General features: G+C 37.9%; 1 non-coding gene across 1 annotated transcript; it reads left to right on the top strand.

Annotated features, from left to right (window-relative positions):
* The first annotated feature begins 17,374 nt into the window (after positions 1-17,374).
* LOC132237765 (U6 spliceosomal RNA) lies at positions 17,375-17,476 on the top strand. Its single transcript, XR_009453604.1, has one exon. It is a non-coding gene; the product is annotated as a U6 spliceosomal RNA (small nuclear RNA).
* Positions 17,477-17,819: the final 343 nt, after the last annotated feature.

Raw genomic sequence — 17,819 nt, 5'->3', positions numbered from 1 at the left:
AGATAAATCTAAAAAATAAAAGCATCTTTAAACTGCTTCACAAATATAAAATCAAATGGAGCAGTTCTGTGAACTTTGCTAAAATAGATTTATTTTCAAGTTTATTTTTTTATCAAAGGGCATAAAGTGCATACATTCATGGTTTAACCCAACCCTCTGAGAATCAGACCAAGTTCTCTGTAAGCAGCCAATTCCTTTCTTCACTCAGTGGGGTCTCATTCCTTAGCCCCTTAGGAAATTACTTTCTTTTTGCACCCTGGCTTCCCAAGCTCTGCTAAACTTAACATAGTACATGGGTTCTTTAGAAAAGGAAGTTAAAAGTACAAATGGAACTAACACCAAAGACGTACTTAATTTGCTTTCATAAAGGTGTTTTGATATAGTTAACAAAAAAGTGAGATAAATTTGATTTTTTTAGGCTTGTGACTAATCAAAGCTCAAAAAGTGCATGGCCTCATTCTACAACAAAAGAAACCTGCTTTTTGATATTCAACACAATTAGAGATAACTGATGACCTATGAAGTCTTGGTATTCACACATAACAATAAATATGTGGACCTTCTTTTAATCTTCCAAATAACTGAGATACTCAAATATTAGGTTGAGGCTTTTTGTGAAGATATCAAAATGAAATTGAAGAGGATTAGGTGAGGCAGATTTGACTAGACTTTGTCTATAGTCAAAGAAAATGAATAGTGTTTAAGATCTTTGAGATGCGGCTATATACTTTGTATAAAGTTAACCCATAAAATGTTGAAAACTCTAATAGCTTGAATTATTATTGAGTTCAAGGCTAAATAAAGCTATTTTCTTTTTATTTCACACCTATACATACAAAAAAAATCTGATTACATTCATAACACCATAGGGTCCAGTCCTTGCTTAGATCCCGGATTTACAAATTACAAGTTGTGTGTCTTTAGGCAATTTACCTAAGCTTTCTGTGCCTAATTTGGAAAACAGGAATAACATTTGTATTACATCATAGGTTTACTCTGCTAGTGAAATATATTCAAATGCATATAGTGTTTAGACCTGTTTCATAATATGTGTAGTATTAATGTTAACTGACACTGGTTCTATGGTAAATTTTCCATAATTTAGAACATACTTAAAAAAAAATGTCCTTCTTTTTGGCTGATTTGTATGTCCCCTTCTTTTTAATTTACAGGTGCTAATCCCCAAGAGTGATGTCAATAACTTGACACACACTAAATTCCATCACTGCCTCTATCACTACTTCCAAATCCCTTTTCTTTAAAGATATAATAAAAAATAAAACATTCTAGTTTAAGTCTAAAATGACATTTTGAAAGGGAAATTTAAAAAGAATAGTTAAGCCTGGCCAGCATAGCTCATTGCTTGAATGTCTACTTGTGAACCAGGAGGTCATGGTTCAATTCCAGGTCAGGGCCCATGCCTGGGTTGCAGGCTCCGATCCCTTGTAGGGGGCATGCAGGAGGCAGCTGATCAATGATTCTCTCTCATCATTGATGTTTCTATCTCTCTCTTCTCTCACTTCCTCTCTGAAATCAATAAAAATATATTAAAAAATAAGAGGAATAGTTAATAGAGCAATGTTTTACTTTGCATATGGATTGAGTACAGAGTTAGTCTTGTAAGAGAAGACTGGGGTAGTTTTTCAGGGAGAGGAGACAGGAAGAGCAAGATAAGAAATTTAAGAGCTTTACTGTACTGGTTCCTAGTTTATATAGAAAGTTGGGTTATATTTTCCCCCGTCATTTTTTCCCTACATAATATGACTTGAAGAATTGGTTCCTGTAATTTGCAAAATAAGACCTCTTATGCCATCCAATGAGGGTGGGAAATGGGTTAAATAAAGGTGTAAATGTTCTTCTCTGAGCATTTAATAACCTAATGTATTTTGTAAATCTAAAAAAAAGCATTAGCCCTGCTGTTCATTGCAAACATAATTGCCCATGGAATTTTATTTTCCCCTTCAAAGAGTATGTCCAGAGGAATAATGGACCTTAGCATGACTGTGTTAATATCGCCATGTGAGGAATATTTGTGTGACATTTCTCTTTAACATAGCAGAGAGCTATGTTACGGTACTGGACAGGCCAAATCATAGAATGTCTGCCATGCCTCCTGGGAAAATCTCACTCTAACCCATCCTCTGATGCTCATGTAAGAATGTGGTGTGCCTCAAGACTCAGCACAGGGGCTGTTGAGTCACAGACGGGCTAGTGATGCACTGTCTCGCAGGCTAGAAGAAAGAAATGTTTTGACATGGCATCCACTCTTTCTGAAATTTAAATGAGAAAATACATACTTCATTGTTGTGAGCTAAAAGATTCAAAGAGGAGGCAGCCTTGGGAAAAAGTTGCAGCCATTGGAGTTACTACATGCTGATTTCTGCAAAGACTTGCTTTGTTGCTCGGTCTCCCCTGGAATTGCCTTCCCTTCCTCAGGGGTGAGGCCAGCAGCCATGTTTCACTGGGAAGCACTGCTCTGTGGTCATATTTGCAATTGGACACTTGCTCCCAAGAGGGAATTAGAACTAAGAGAAAGGAGAGTTCTTCACAATATTGGACTTTGAGTGTGGGCTTAGGAACTGTGTGTGAACATATGTCATCATGCTGACGAGGGACCAGGAGGATTGGTCTACAGAGAGGGGAAAAAGTAAAAGAAACACACATGAGAAGTAGACATGAATGTTTGAGGCAAAATACTCTTGGTTCCCTTCTTAAGAACCACCTGCATATCTGTCCTTGAAGTCTTATCTGTGCAAAGTTAAACTTATTGGGGTGATGTTAGCTAAACGTTTTGGATTTTGATGGGGGTTGCATTAAATGTATATATCACTTTAGGTAATATGGCCATTTTAACTATGTTGATTCTTCCATTCCAAAACACAGATCTTCCCATTTCACTGTCATTTTCAATCTCTTTTAAGAATGCTTTGTAGTTTTCAGTATATAAGTCCTTCACATCCTTTGTTAAGTTTATATCTAGGTGTTTTATTCCTTTTTTTTCAATTGCAAAAGAAATTGTTTTACCTTTAATATTCCTCACTCCCTAAAATTAAGTTGTCTTTAGTTGGTTTTTGTTATATGCAATCAGGAATCTTAAAATAAAAATCACCGTTTGTAGGGAACATGGATTCTATATAAGAAAAACAAGCAAACAAAAAACTAGGAGATAAAGACCAGAAAGAGGAAATTATCAGCATCTAGAAGAGAATGGAGAGTTTGTGCCCACAAGCAGGAATATTATGATAAAGCTCATAAAGCTAAAGAGAAAGATAGAATAATTGGTCCTCAGAGCTGTGTCATTCCATCTGATTTTCCTTTCCTAATTCCAGTCCACAGTTTTTCTTAACATGCTTGCTACCTTTTCTTGAGGTAACTTTAGAAGGGAACTGTTTTCCTTAATGCAAAGCAATTAATTAAAAAATTTATCAACCAGAGGGCATTTAAAGAGGAGAGCTTGCTCAAGTGCATTGATGCCCTTACATTTGCCTGAGTGGGTCAATCAAATTGGATGTATAAGCCACAATTGCATGCATGCCTGATTAGCAACCTTGAAGTAAATATGATGCTCAGACACTCTCTGGGCAAAGCATATCACAAATGTGGAGATATTTTTATAGGAAGGAACATTTCCAGATTAAGATGAATGAAACATAAAATGTGTTATTTCAAATCTTGTTCATGAGGGATTCATTTTATGCACATATTTGCTTCCCAGTTTCTGCCTAATAAATGCGTGAATAATACTATTAGCTTCCTTCCGATATTAGAAAAAAGTACAGAACAAATTTTTTTCACAAGAATCTAAATTATTTTACCAAGAGTCTATATTAATAAATAAGTAAAAAATAGAAATTTTGAATTAATGTCTCTTTTTCTCCCACATAGGTTTAGCATTTTAAAATGTCAGTTATCTGACAAAAGAATAATGTTTTGTATCTGAGGGCACAGATAATTGCATTCAACTGTATTAAAATACAGAGCTAATTAGATTTCTAATTGTTGCAATTTCTTCTCTTCTTCTCTTGAAATCTATTTTTCCCCTCCAGTATCAATTTAAAGTTTGCCAGGGAAAAAATCATTGGGGTTGCTTGAAATAATAAATATATTTAGGCTGGACTCCTCTGTGTTCAAGATTTAAGATTTTATTCCAGATTTTTAAATCTGTTCTATTGAAGCATAACACACAGGCACAATTGTTGGTATACAACTCAATGGATTTTGACAAGCTGAGCATAAACATAACCACGAACAAGATCAAAGATAGAATAATATTCCTCCAATCCTCCTATTGTCCATCTTCAGACACAATTTACCCTACTCCCCAGAGTTAAGAACACTCTGTCTAAACACTGTAGGTTAGTTTTGTCTGGTTTATTCTTATATAAATGCATCCACATACTATGTATTTCTTGGTGTCTGGCTTCTTTTTCTCAATATTATGTTTGTTAGAGTCATCTGCACTTTAATATATATATATATATATATATTTTATTTACTTCAGAGAGAGAGAGGGAGAGGGGTAGAGAAATAGAAACATCCATGACAGTGAAACAACAATCAGCTGCCTCCTATACGCCCCCTACTGAGATTGAGCCTGCAACCCAGGTATGTGCCCTAATTGGTGACCTCCGGGTGCATGGGACAAGGCTCAAATAACAGTCTCACCAGCCGGGTGAGTCAGCTGCATTCTTGAATGTAATTGTAGCTTGTTTATTCTCATTGCAACTATTCATACTGCAACTACTGTCTGTCCCTCATGTGAATAGCCTACAATTTATTTCTTTATTTACTGATGATGGCCTCTTTTTTATCAGGTTTTAAATCTATGTGGCTATATATACTTTTTCATTAGTTTCACATAAGGCAGAATCTCATGGTTCAGGTAGCTAGTTTTAACAATTTTTTGAGTAGCTAAACAATTGAGCACTACTTTGTAGGATATTGATCAGATCTGGCACAGATAGATAGATATATCAATGCCCATAGTTCACTACTTCACATGGCTGCCTCTTCACACTATTTCTTTCCTTAAAAAAAATATCTTTTGATTTGAAAATTATTGATTTTTTCTGGTTGTGTTATAAACCCAGAGGTTTGGACTTTCTTCCTCTTTCAAAGAACAGTTTCCTCTTGCTTTCTGGGGTTAAACATTTGACCCATTTTGAGTCTGTGTAGCTTGGAGTGTTTCCTTAGCAATGAGATAGTCTCTTCATTACTCCCAGTATCTCCATGAGCCCTTCTGCTCTAGAGCTCACTTCTGGCCATTGAGTACTGGAAACTCTAGGCCATTGCCATGTCTGCCCTGAAACTCGTGAGAAGACAATTCGGTTAAGGCCCCCTTTCACTACTACACTGTTCATTCAACAGCTCCGTCAACAAATGGACTTTATAAAATGGCTACAGGTAGAACAATTTTAGAGAGTAATTACAATTACACAAGAAACATCTATTGAAGAGGAAAGGCTGGGTACAAAGTGGCTAGGGCAGTAGGGTCTAAACTCAGACTACTTGAGTTTGAAACCACACTCAACCTTGGATACGTAATTCTACTTTACTATGTTTCAGACTGCAGTTCTGATTTACAGGAGAAGGCAACTGAAGATTAATGATTCATAAGGAGAGGTTTCTCTCCCATGTGCCCCTGCTACTGATGAGATATGCCAGTCTGCCGGGGTCGATCCCCAGCAGGTCCAGGGGTTCCCAAAGGCGTAGACCTAGGGGGTCCCTGTTTGGCGCCATATGCCGGGGTCCAACCCCAGCAGGTCCAGGGGTCCCCAAAGGCGTGGACGGAGTCGGCGAAGAAGGAATGACACGGAGACAGAGTTCAGTTGATCAGCAACCTAGCCAGGATCTCTAGCCCGGATCTCCAGCCAAGCTCTGGTCTGGATCTCCAGAGAGGTTCTGCTTCGGATCTCCAGCAAGGTTCTGTAGCCATGTTCCCTCGCTAGGTTCTCCATCCAGGTTCTGTCCAGGCTCTCCAGTCAGGTTCAGTGTCCAGGTTCCAGTCAGGTTCTCCTGCCAATCTCTGTAGTCAGGTTCAGTCCAGGATCCCTTGCCATGTTCTCCCGCTAGGCTCTGTCTCTAGGCTCCGAGGCCAGTCCCTCTCCAGGATCCTCCGGCATGCTCTCTCCAGCAAAGTTCTTCTGTCTCTAGGCTCCGTGTAGGTTCTGTCTTCTTGATTCTGTTCTAAGTTCTGAGTGTTTCTGTCTTGTTACAACTGTATTTATACCAGTTGATTCAATCCTATCAATCTCTATTACAAAGGTTAGGGCGTTTCTTATCTCCATTCCAGGGAGAAAATATTATGTAGTTTAAGCATGATTGTTCGTAGTTAAAGGGATTAATTACCCGCCTGGCACTTAGTTGAGGGGTTTTATTCCCTCCCTAACTTCAGGGGAAAATCCCTACCTGGGGATTCAACCTTTCTCAGAGAGGTGACCTTGGTTAAAACACAGCGCCAAGAAGGTGAGCAAACATATTAAGAACCATATGCCATATATGCCAGGTCCCTTGAAACAGCAAGGATGGACCGGCTCCAGGCAAATTCCCCCTTTTTTATTTTTTAAAAGCAGGCACTAAAAAGAAAAACCTGAAATGCTCTCTTGTATCCATTTTAAGAGTAGGATTGGCGCTTTCCGCTATTACCTGAGTCCTGATCTATCATCCCAGGGAGAGCTTGCCAATCCTGCACTTTCCCGGGGTGGGAAGGCTGCAGTGGGGTTAAGGATAAGGCTCCTTGGGCCTACCTTCTCCCATGCCTCTACATTTACCTTTCCGGCACCTTTCCTTCCTCAGAAAAGCATGGACGTATTTCTTGTATAAAATGTTCCATCTGACTGGGAGTAACCTTAATTCCTCTGCTAGCAAGCATAAGTGTTAAAAGATCAATACAGAGTCTTATTTCTTTAGACTCAGTATGGCACATCTTCTTAATCTAAAGATCAATACAGAGTCTTCTTTCTTTGGACTCAGTATGGCACATCTTCTCAAACTAAGTTCTGTACTATCCACCTTCTTACCCTACTTATCCTCTATAGGGGGGTCTGTAGCACCCTGGTGGAGTCCTATCCGTCCCGAATGTGGGGGTTCTCAATGGGGGGTGGCTAACCTAGGGGAATCCTGTTCCAGGGCTTCCCAAAGGTGTGGACGGAGTCGGCGAAGACTATCCACCTTCTTCCTACGGTGGAGTCCGATCCGTCCCGAGTGCGGGGCGCTTACCTAAGGGTCCCTGTTCGGGCGCCAGATGCCGGGGTCCAGCCCCATCGGGTCCAGGGGTCCCCAAAGGTGTGGACGGAGTCGGCGAAGAAGGAAGGACACGGAGGCAGCGTTCAGTTGATCAGCATGGTTGGGTTCTCTTGCCTGGTTCTATTGCCAGGTTCTGTAGGTTCTCCAGCCAGGTTCAGTCCGGTTCTCTTGCCAATTTCTGTAGTCTTCCAAGCCCCTGTGTTCTTGATTCTGTGTTCTGAGTTCTGAGTGTTTCTGTCTTGTTACAACTGTATTTATACCAGTTGATTCAATCCTATCAATCTCTATTACAAAGGTTAGGGCGTTTCTTATCTCCATTCCAGGGAGAAAATATTATGTAGTTTAAGCATGATTGTTCGTAGTTAAAGGGATTAATTACCCGCCTGGCACTTAGTTGAGGGGTTTTATTCCCTCCCTAACTTCAGGGGAAAATCCCTACCTGGGGATTCAACCTTTCTCAGAGAGGTGACCTTGGTTAAAACACAGCGCCAAGAAGGTGAGCAAACATATTAAGAACCGTATGCCATATATGCCAGGTCCCTTGAAACAGCAAGGATGGACCGGCTCCGGGCACCAGTCCTCAGTTACTTATCTTCTTCCTTGTGAAAACCTCCCTTTTTTCATGTTATTTTCCTGAAAATATTTACTCCATGAGAAACAGCACAGCCACCAACTAAACACAACCTTGCTCATAACTAGGAGCTCACTTGCTAGATCCATTCTAGCACCCTGATATGTTGCTCATTTGTAATTCATTCTCTTAGTGCCATGTAGAATGTAGGCACTCAGTATCCATTGGCTGATTGGTCTATTCAGTTTTCTTCTCTCACTAATTGGTGAAACTGTATCAAAATACATAAATATCTGTTATTTTCATAATTTTAAAAATTATACGTGAATCATCAATCCAGCTACTTTTAAAATGATATCAAGTTGTAAATATGCAACTTAAATATTTTTGTTCAAATACTAATCTCACTTGTTGGTTATTAGATGGAAATACATTCAGGTGAATAATCTCCTTTAAGTAGTCTGCTCTATGGATCAGGAAACATAAATATTTCCACAGAACATCCAAAGCAACAAATACTTCTTTTTTAAACATCTACTCTGAGCTACTCACTGTGGTGGTTGCAGAGGTATAGAAAGATTAAAAGGCTAGATTCCTGACATCAACAACATGGGATGTAGCTTGAGGACAAGTAATCAGTTTCATTAATTAAGTGAATCTACATGATGTCAGCCTGGTCAATAGAACACCTGCATTTGTGGGAAGAATAGAGTTTCACAACATGGGTGGACTTTTTAACTGAGAATTGAGGGTTGAAGAATGACATGCAGGTGAACTGGTGGGAGACTGTATTCCAGCCAGAGGCAGGAGAACATAGGAAGGCACAGAGGCATGAGAGAACATGGTGTCCTCAAGGGACGGCTTGAAATTCATTAGAACTGATCAACACTATTTACTGAGCCCGTGGTGCTTGTTATGCAGCTTCTTGTGTTCAGAGACTAAAAGAGTAGATTCTGGGGACAGCATAAAGCTTCAATTTGGCATCATTCTTAGTCTACATTTTCCACTGTAATGCTTGGGAAGTACCCACATTATTTGCATAATTGATTAAAAATAGAGCAGCCTTATTTGGTTAGCTGACTTTATTCTCCATCCATTAGATTTGTGGTAGGAAAAGGAATTGCTGGTATTATACAGGTCCCTGATGTGGGGGAAAAAAAGAAAATGAGCTTGGTTCCAGCCAGAGTTAAAGAGTTGGTAAAGGTAATTGTAAAGGTAATCAACCCGCTGCTGATAACCAAATGGTTCTGCCCCCCAAAGAGCAATTCTTCATGGTAGGAGCTGGCAGTGAGGCCATAATATCATGAATATGTGAACACCTGATGCACTTATCCCCAGTGGACTATATTTTTGCAGCAAGTCTAATATCAAGTCCTATCAGATCATGATGCTAGACCCCTAGTACTGACAATAGATATAGTTTGAGTAAACTGTAGTATGTATTTGCTAACTTCCAAGCTATGTCTCAGTTCTTTGGACATCCTGAGATACTTTCTTCCTTATGCATCTTCTGCTATTTGAAGTCAACTATGTGAATTTTGGTTACTTGCAACTCAAAGTGTCCAACACAATCAATGTAGTCAAATTTCATTGGTGAAAGATGGGTGGCTGTTTCTGCAACTGGGAATGGCCTCAGTGCTGGGAGGCAGAGTAGAATAAGATCAGCTACTGCACCACACTCATTTAAGAAATAAAATGTCTAAGATTTCATGGAGAAAAGTGAAATATCCACAAACTTCAGAATATGTAATAGTGGGGAAAGAGTATTGACCCGTTTTCTAGTTTTATTTCCAGTCATTATATTGTCTGTCATCTTTCAAGTTTCTGTTATTAATGTTGTTATGTTTGTTGCTATTATTATTATTACATTTATGGAGAACCTTTTGTATTTGTAGATCAGTGCTTTACTGCTTTGTATACTTTAATTGTTAAAATCTTGATGAAAAATAGTTATTGGATTTTTACTTTTTTAGATTCTATACCAAATGCTGGTTGAAAGTGAGTTAAAATATTTACAATTTGAACTTCCTGTTCAAAAACAATTCCTTCGCATTCCTTTTTATATTTTACCCCCACTAATACTTAAATAACCCGATGCTTTAGAAAAATGCCTCCAGTGTTGTGATAATTTGTTCATCTATAACATAGGATGCTTTGGCAGATATATCTCTACCTCATTAGACATTCTTCTGAGCCACTTCAGGCACCACAAGTACAAAACTGCATCAATGATCTGACTTTAATATCCCTTTTCCCAAAGGTAATGAAAAGTAGTAATCCATCACCTACTCTCATTTGCTGCCCTCACTAACTTAATTTCCCATTCCAACTTAGAATGGTTTAATTTCTTTCTTCATTGATCCCTTGTTCTTAAAGAAAATGGATTTAACTTCACTGGAGATAGGTTTTATATATTTCAATTGTCGTTTATTAACTATTTACAATTTAAACCTTTTTTCTTTCTGAACTCAAAGTATTTATTCTTTTATGTCTTGTAGTTTTTAAACATTTAATAGAACTCTATTTCATTTTACTTCTCTGCTTTCATAGTTGAGCCCAAATGTACTGTATATCACACAGGTACAATAACAACATGTGGGTTATGCTGTAGCTTTGTCCTGCAACTCTTATTGAAATAAACCATTTTTTCCTTTTAGGCTGAAACTCTTTTTGTTCTTTTCAGTGCATGTGCAGTTTGTCAACATGACTTTGTCTTCAAGGTTGATCTTTCTAATGTTATAAGATTTGTTTTGGTGCTAACTAGTTTGCAGTTTTGATTTCTAGATTACTGTATGTCAAATTTAATCATAATGCCATCAGCTGTTCCCATGGCTCAACTCCATTTATCCACTCCACTGCTTTCTCCTTCACTCTGGCTAAGTCATCATTTCCTGCAGGGGATTTGGCAGACTAATTCCAGAGGTAAGCATTTGCCTAAGTCATTATTTTTGTGTCTGTTTCATGATGTGCCTCAAATGGTTTTACATTCATGTTTAGCTGATTTTGTTACTTACAATGTCTGTGTTAATATTTTTGATTTCTTTAATTGTATAAAATTGTTGGGAAAAACAGAAATTCCTTGGTAACTAATAAATTTTAAATCCTCTTCTGACACATTGGTGATGATGAAAGTAATTTGGGGGTTGTTGAAAAGGAATTTGTGGATTTTTCTATTATATTTTATTTGCTTTTCTATAATAAACATTAAGGAAAGTAGAATCATGCATTTATGGTAGTCTGTGTATATTATTCATGACATCTACTACTAAATTATGAAGAATTTATTTCCAACAAATTGCAGCAGGTAGCATATCTCCCTCCTCATTAAATCATCATTAGAACTTTGAGCAGACAAAAGGAAAATTCTGACTTACTGTCGCTGTAGAATATGTGTGAGTGTGTGTGCGGTACATGTGATGAAGTGGATATTTAGTGATGCTTTTGTGCTCTGCTGCTTTTGTGTTACCTTATTCTGAATATGCAGACTACTATAGCTTGCTTAGGGAATATCTAACTTGATGTTAGTGCACTCATTGTTTATAACCAGAGGCTTTAAACTTAAGGAAAGTTAGAAATGGCTTCCAACAGTTGTAAGAAGATGTAGAAGTAAGTAGTTTCTGGCCCATTGGCAGACACTTAGAATACCAGAGAGAAAGTAGAATGAAATTCCACTTGCTGTAGGCACAGAATTGAGCAAGGAAGAAATTCTCAATTTCTTATTTTTTCCAAGGGTAATACAATCAGAATTGGTAGGTGGGAGACCCCTGAATTGGATCAGGGCAACTCAGTATTCTGCTAGGAAAGCGAAATATTACACAGAAATTAGCATTCCCAATAGAATAAAAAAGTGTGTGTGTGTGTGTGTGTGTAGTGCATGTGATGAATTGCGTTTTAACACCCTGAAGTAGAAAGGAGACTAATCCTCAGTATCCAGGTATGAAGAGTATATTCATCAGATGCTCAGTGCATTCAGATGCTCAGTCAACTGTATGTCCTGCCAGGAGGGATATAGAGAAAAACAGACGACAAGATGTTTTTGCCATAGAGTCATAGAGATGAGAATCCAGCAGCCTAACAGCCTGTTTGAAGGTGAAGGTGCCCCTGGTGGTGGCTTTGTAACAACACTGATCCAGGCCCATGATCTGGTGTATACTCAGCTGTCCAGAACTCTTGGCCATTTTCTTCAATCTTTTTGTTGGTTCTGTGAACTATCCAATGGCTTCTACACAAACCCCTTTGTACTGGATAACCAGAGTCAGTTTGGGGTGCTTTACAATTTAAAAAAAAATGACCCTTACACATGTAAATAACCTTCTGAATGCTCCCCTTCCTCCCTCTCATGGGCTGGCTTGGACACCTTATTTTTATCTTTGTCTCTCTGTTTTAACTGCATGTGGCAGATACTCTAATTTTGCAGCATGTCTCTTTTGTGCTTTAAGAAAAATTATTTCTTAGTTGCAGGAGCATAATGGTTTAGCCAGGTAAACATTATCCACAATAAAGACCATAATTCTCAGATTCCAGTAGAACTAACAGTGGTCATGTGTCTGAGTGTTATCCAATAAGAGGTGAGTAGAGTGTAGAGTGATGTGTACAACATCTGGTGCCTTCCCACAACAAGGGAGGGCTTCTCCTTGTCCTTTTCCCCACTTGCTGGAATGCCTGTATGGTAGTGGGTCATTGTGAAAATGTGTGTGAGCCTGGCACTCTAGGAGTAGTGAAGCAACAAGTTCAGCAAGCGTAGGCCTTGTTGATTTAGCAGGACAGAATTTCCATACATAATCAACTTTTGAAATGAGTTAGCAGGATTCATAATAAGTGATACACAACCTCACCAAAATTTACTTCCCCACCTATTATTTCTGATGAAGACTTTCAATTCCCCTGTCTGGGTTCAATGTTTTCTAATGGGCATTAATAGTATATACTTTGTATGTATTTTTATTTGGTGCTATGTTTTAGACCTTAAGGCTCTAACTGAAAGAAGTGTACAATTTATAAGGTATCAAGAATGGCATGATAGCTTAAAAAGTTATGATCAATACACATATATGTCTGATATTATTTACTCCCATCCAACTATATATTTTGACATATCCTAAGTCTTTCATTTTCTAGGATGAGAGCAGGGTAACCATAATAAGAGAAACCGAAATTCCTCTGTGCAAGGAAAGGATGTGGACCAATGATGATTCTGATAGGCTCCTTACTAGCTAAGAATTACTGAGACTGTCTTCTTAGGACAATTAATAATACTTCTCCCAGATGACATGTGTTCTTTCCTAAGCTTTTGATCAGATTATTAATGAGAACTATCTTCAGACTGAAAAGGTTTTACTGCTTAATTATAAGGCCCAATCATTATTATGATAATCTGGTACTGCTGAGTTTTTAATATTATGTACATAAATTTAGGTGGTCTAGTTCCATGCATGCAGATGGAGGGGATGGTATACACAAATACTGGTGTTCCATTGAAAATTAAAACTCACTTTTTAATAAGAGGCAATCTTATTCAATTCAGGTAAGAAGATTTCCTGAATACTTAAAGATCATTATCTAATGAACATTTTAAAAATGAAAAGCTCTGACAGTTTTTTTAAAACCCATATTTATTTTGGTGACAGTCTCTGATGAAGTTTGAATGTGGCAGAGAGTTTAATTTTTCAGGATAATGGTTAGCATGGATAATTCATAATAAGTTTAACAATTCAAGGCTCAAAGCTATTAAATAATTGCAACTAGATTACCAATTGACTTTACTCAAATCTAAAAGGGACTTTTAATGTACTTAATATTTTGCTGAAACATAACTCAGTCTCAATGACTTTGAAAGGGACATTAATAGTTTTCTGAAAATATAACCTTGAAAATTAAATCCATTATATATTTCTGAGATTATAGATGAAACTGCTCTGTCAAATAAGTCATTACATTAGCATAATGAGGTATGAGGGGAGATAATAAGTGAGAAACAGCAAGTAAAAGGTACCGTGTACCACAATTTGCTTACATTTAACCACAATGACCTTTAAAAGCAGAGCTGAAGGGTCAGGTTTATCATCACTCTTCCAGCCTTCAAGTAATATATTTCTATTTAGCAGAACAATTTGCTGCAAATTGCTGTAGTAAGAATTATGCTAGGTCCAGCTCTCTACCTGCAAAACACAGGGTTTTAGTGGGAGCAGCCCCTGAGAACAGCAGCTAGCCAGCCGGCACTTCCCTGAAGCAAAATTCCTGAAGTGTGCATGGTGATTGGCAATCACTTTCCTTGAAAAAAGCAAGCAAATCAAAACGCAGACAAGTCATTAAAAACATATCCCGGGCCCTAGCCGGTTTGGTTCAGTGGATAGAGCATTGGCCTGCGACTGAAAGGTCCCAGGTTCCATTCTGGTCAAGGGCACATGCCCGGGTTGCGGGCTTAATCCCCAGTAGGGGGCGTGCAGGAGGCAGCTGGTCAATGATTCTCTCTCATCATTGATGTTTCTATCTTTCATTCCCTTTCCCTTCCTCTCTCTGAAATCAATAGAAATAAAAATGAATAAAAATATATTTAAAAAACAACATATCCTGGAACAAATATATGTCAAAAAAGAAAAAGAAAACAGCAGAATTTAAAATGGTATGAATACATCTGTCACACTGAGGCTGGTGAGTGTCAATTTGCCTGGTCATCCAGTTTTGGATGTGATTAAATATATATATTGATTTCAAAGAGGAAGAGACAGATAGAAACATCAATGATGAGAGAGAATCATTGATCAGCTGCCTCCTGCACACCCCACATTAGGGATCCAGCCCGCAACCCAGGCATGTGCCCTGAGCGAGAACTGAACGGTGACCTCCTGGTTCATAGGTTGATGCTCAACCACTGAGCACACCATCCAGGCTGAATGTGATTTTTAAATGTTTGCCCAAAGAAGGGTATGCATGCAAAATCACATGAAAAAAATATTTGATCAAAGATAATAAAGTTTCTATATTCATTTCTTGTATTCAAATGATTCCCGCTCCCCACCCCCCCGCCCCACCTCAATTGCCCAAATATCCTTTGACTAGGAAATTCTCCAGCTCAAAGGCAGCTAAGGGAAATGATGCCCAGCAGAATGTCTGAGCCACCGCAGGCAGAGGAAATATTTGTTGAGTGAGTCTTGAATGTATGAGTACTGAGCAACTTGAAATGCAGGCTTTCCTGTTCACGTGGCATTGGTTAAATAAATGATTGACAGAGTCCTCTTGGACAATGACTCAAAATTCTTTTAAATATATCTTCATTCTTTAAAAATGATGCGAGGAGTGTCTTTTCTTCTTTGGTAGCTATAGTGTGCTGTGCTCATCAAAATGTCATTTTTGTTGTTGTTGTGTCAGTGACTTTTAAAAGAGGGCAGAATTGAAACTGATTCGGCACACAGTAATAGTGTTGATGGTAAGGGTAAAAGAATCCAGCGGAGTTGTTCTCCTTGATCTTTACTGGAAGTTTTTTCAGTTAAGACACAGTCACCATGGAAGCAATATTATCGCCGTCTACTAAGAGCTCATGGTCAGGGGCAGAATGACTCCCATGGTGAATACATACATTGGACTTATATGGATGGGGTGTACATTTTTTTTATTAAATTTGTTCTGGAATTCAACATTCATCCAGAGGAAGTGGAGGAGCTAATTGAAAACTTTAAAAATACAACACAGGCTGTGTGAGATATAAGTCCCTCAGGAATTAATGGGATATATAATTCAGGGGAGTTGTCACTAGGATGCCACTCTTTTCATTAGGTCATATACCTAAGCAGCTCCAGGTAAATAAAATCAAAGTGATAATTCCATAAACTATAAAAACATTGCTACTTACAGTCTACATTAAAACATAATGATGAAATGAAATAATACAAAGGGTAAGATTTTAAAATTAGATGACACGGAATATACCCTCTTTTAAGTAGTGGTGCTTAACTGTGGCATTATACTCTATTGTGGGCTTGATCAAATAATATTGTTACAATATAGTTAAGTTATTAAACTGTTTGAACAGTTAATATTTTTAATTAGAATACTTCTAAGGTGGTCCATATAATAACCCCTCCAGCTGTTATGCACATTTTATAAACTTTCTTTGATATGAAAGAAGAGATAAAGAACAAGAGCTTAATACAACTTGTGGTCTTTTCTCTTATTTCTTCAACATCTTGTAATCTGGCAAATCCATAGGACTATTTGATACACATATGTAAATCGTTGGTGTTGTAAGAGAAAAAAAAATAAGGACTCCCTGGTGCTTTACGTACCTGTTGTTTCTATGCTACCGTGTCCAGTCAAGATGTGGACAGTGCCCAGTTCAATTTGGAACTCACTGACAAGTCAGGGTAAGATTTATCAGCTTCTTTATCTCTCTCTTTTATTGCTCCTGATGTCACTCTCTTTCTATTTGAACATTGTTAGCCACTTTTAGGGTGAGCTAATTGTGAGGCTAAGTTCAAATTATCATAACATTCATTGCACTTTATTGACTCTTTGTTAATCATTATTAAACAAAACAGAACTGTTATAAATTCACCTGATGCTTTTAAAATTTTTATTTGCTCTATTCTAGACTCTGTTCTCATGCTTTCAACCACTTTTTAAACCATTATAATGACCATATGATATAAATAAAATTACATTCGTTTTTGGTTGAAACATTTAAGAGACAGATTTATCCAAGGTCACAAAGACTTGGTATTGAAATTCATTTTTTCTGTGGATAATGGAGGCCAAGCTTTTTTTCCCAACAACCACAGTGTCAGGAATAAAATGACTTTTGAACTTTATGAACTTTATGATCACTTCTTTAAAACAAGAAAACCAAAAATATGAATCTTGAGAATTTCCTGTGCATTAAAAATAGTAAGAATAGGCAGAAAATTGAGGGGAACATGGCCAGGTTGCAGGCTCAATCCGCACTAGGGGGCATGTAGGAGGCAGCCAATGGATATTTTGCTCTCACGTCAATGTTTCTCTCTCTCTCTCTCCCCATTTTTCTTCCTCTCCCTCTAAAAATCAGTTATGAAAATCTAAAAAAAACACCCATATATTTTTACTGTATCACTCAGTCATACTACTCCTATTTACATTAAAGGAATACAAACTTATGAGCACTAAAAAACTGTACGTAAATGTCTATAGTACCTCTACCCCTAATTATAGTAAATTTGGAACATGTCTATATGTCTTTTTAAAATGTATATTTTTAAATTTCAGAGAGAAAAGGAGAGGGAGAGAGAGATAGAAACATTAATGAAGAGAGAGGATCATTGATCTGCTGCCTCCTTCACGCCCCACACTGGGGATAGAGCCGACAACCTGGGCATGTGCCCTAGTCAGGAATCGAACCATGACCTCCTGGCTCATAGGTCAATGCTCAACTACTGAGCCACGCCAGCCAAGCTCTACACGGATTAAAGGGTAAACAAAATGTGGTAAATCTCTAAAGGAATACAACTTAGCAGTAAAGAATCATGACCACAACAAAACTCAACAAACTATTAATATGTGCAGCAACTTGAATCTAAAATGCATTTTACTGTGCTTGCTTCGGCTGCACATATATTAATATTGGAATGAAGAAGATTAGCATGGCCCCTGTGCAAAGATGACACACAAATTCGTGAAGCATTCTATACAAACTCTCCAAAAATTCATATGGAATAAAAAAAATACCCAAATAGCTGCAACAATCCTGAGAAAGAAGAACAAAGTAGGAAGGATCTCAATACCAGATATCAAGCTATATTATAAAGCCACTGTCCTCAAAACTGCTTGGCACTGGCACAAGAACAGACATATAGACCAATGGAACAGAGCAGAGAACTCAGAAATCGACCCAAGCCATTTTGCTCAATTAATATTTGACAAAGGAGGCAAGAACATACAATGGAATCAAGATAGTCTCTTCAGTAAATGGTGCTGAGAAAATTGGACAGATACATGCAGAAAAATGAAACTAGACCACCAACTTACACCATACACA

The sequence above is a fragment of the Myotis daubentonii genome, chromosome 6, assembly GCF_963259705.1.
Source record: "Myotis daubentonii chromosome 6, mMyoDau2.1, whole genome shotgun sequence".
Taxonomy (NCBI): domain Eukaryota; kingdom Metazoa; phylum Chordata; class Mammalia; order Chiroptera; family Vespertilionidae; genus Myotis; species Myotis daubentonii.
The sequence above is the reverse complement of the archived record's forward strand: the minus strand, read 5'-3'. Positions and strand labels throughout refer to the sequence as shown.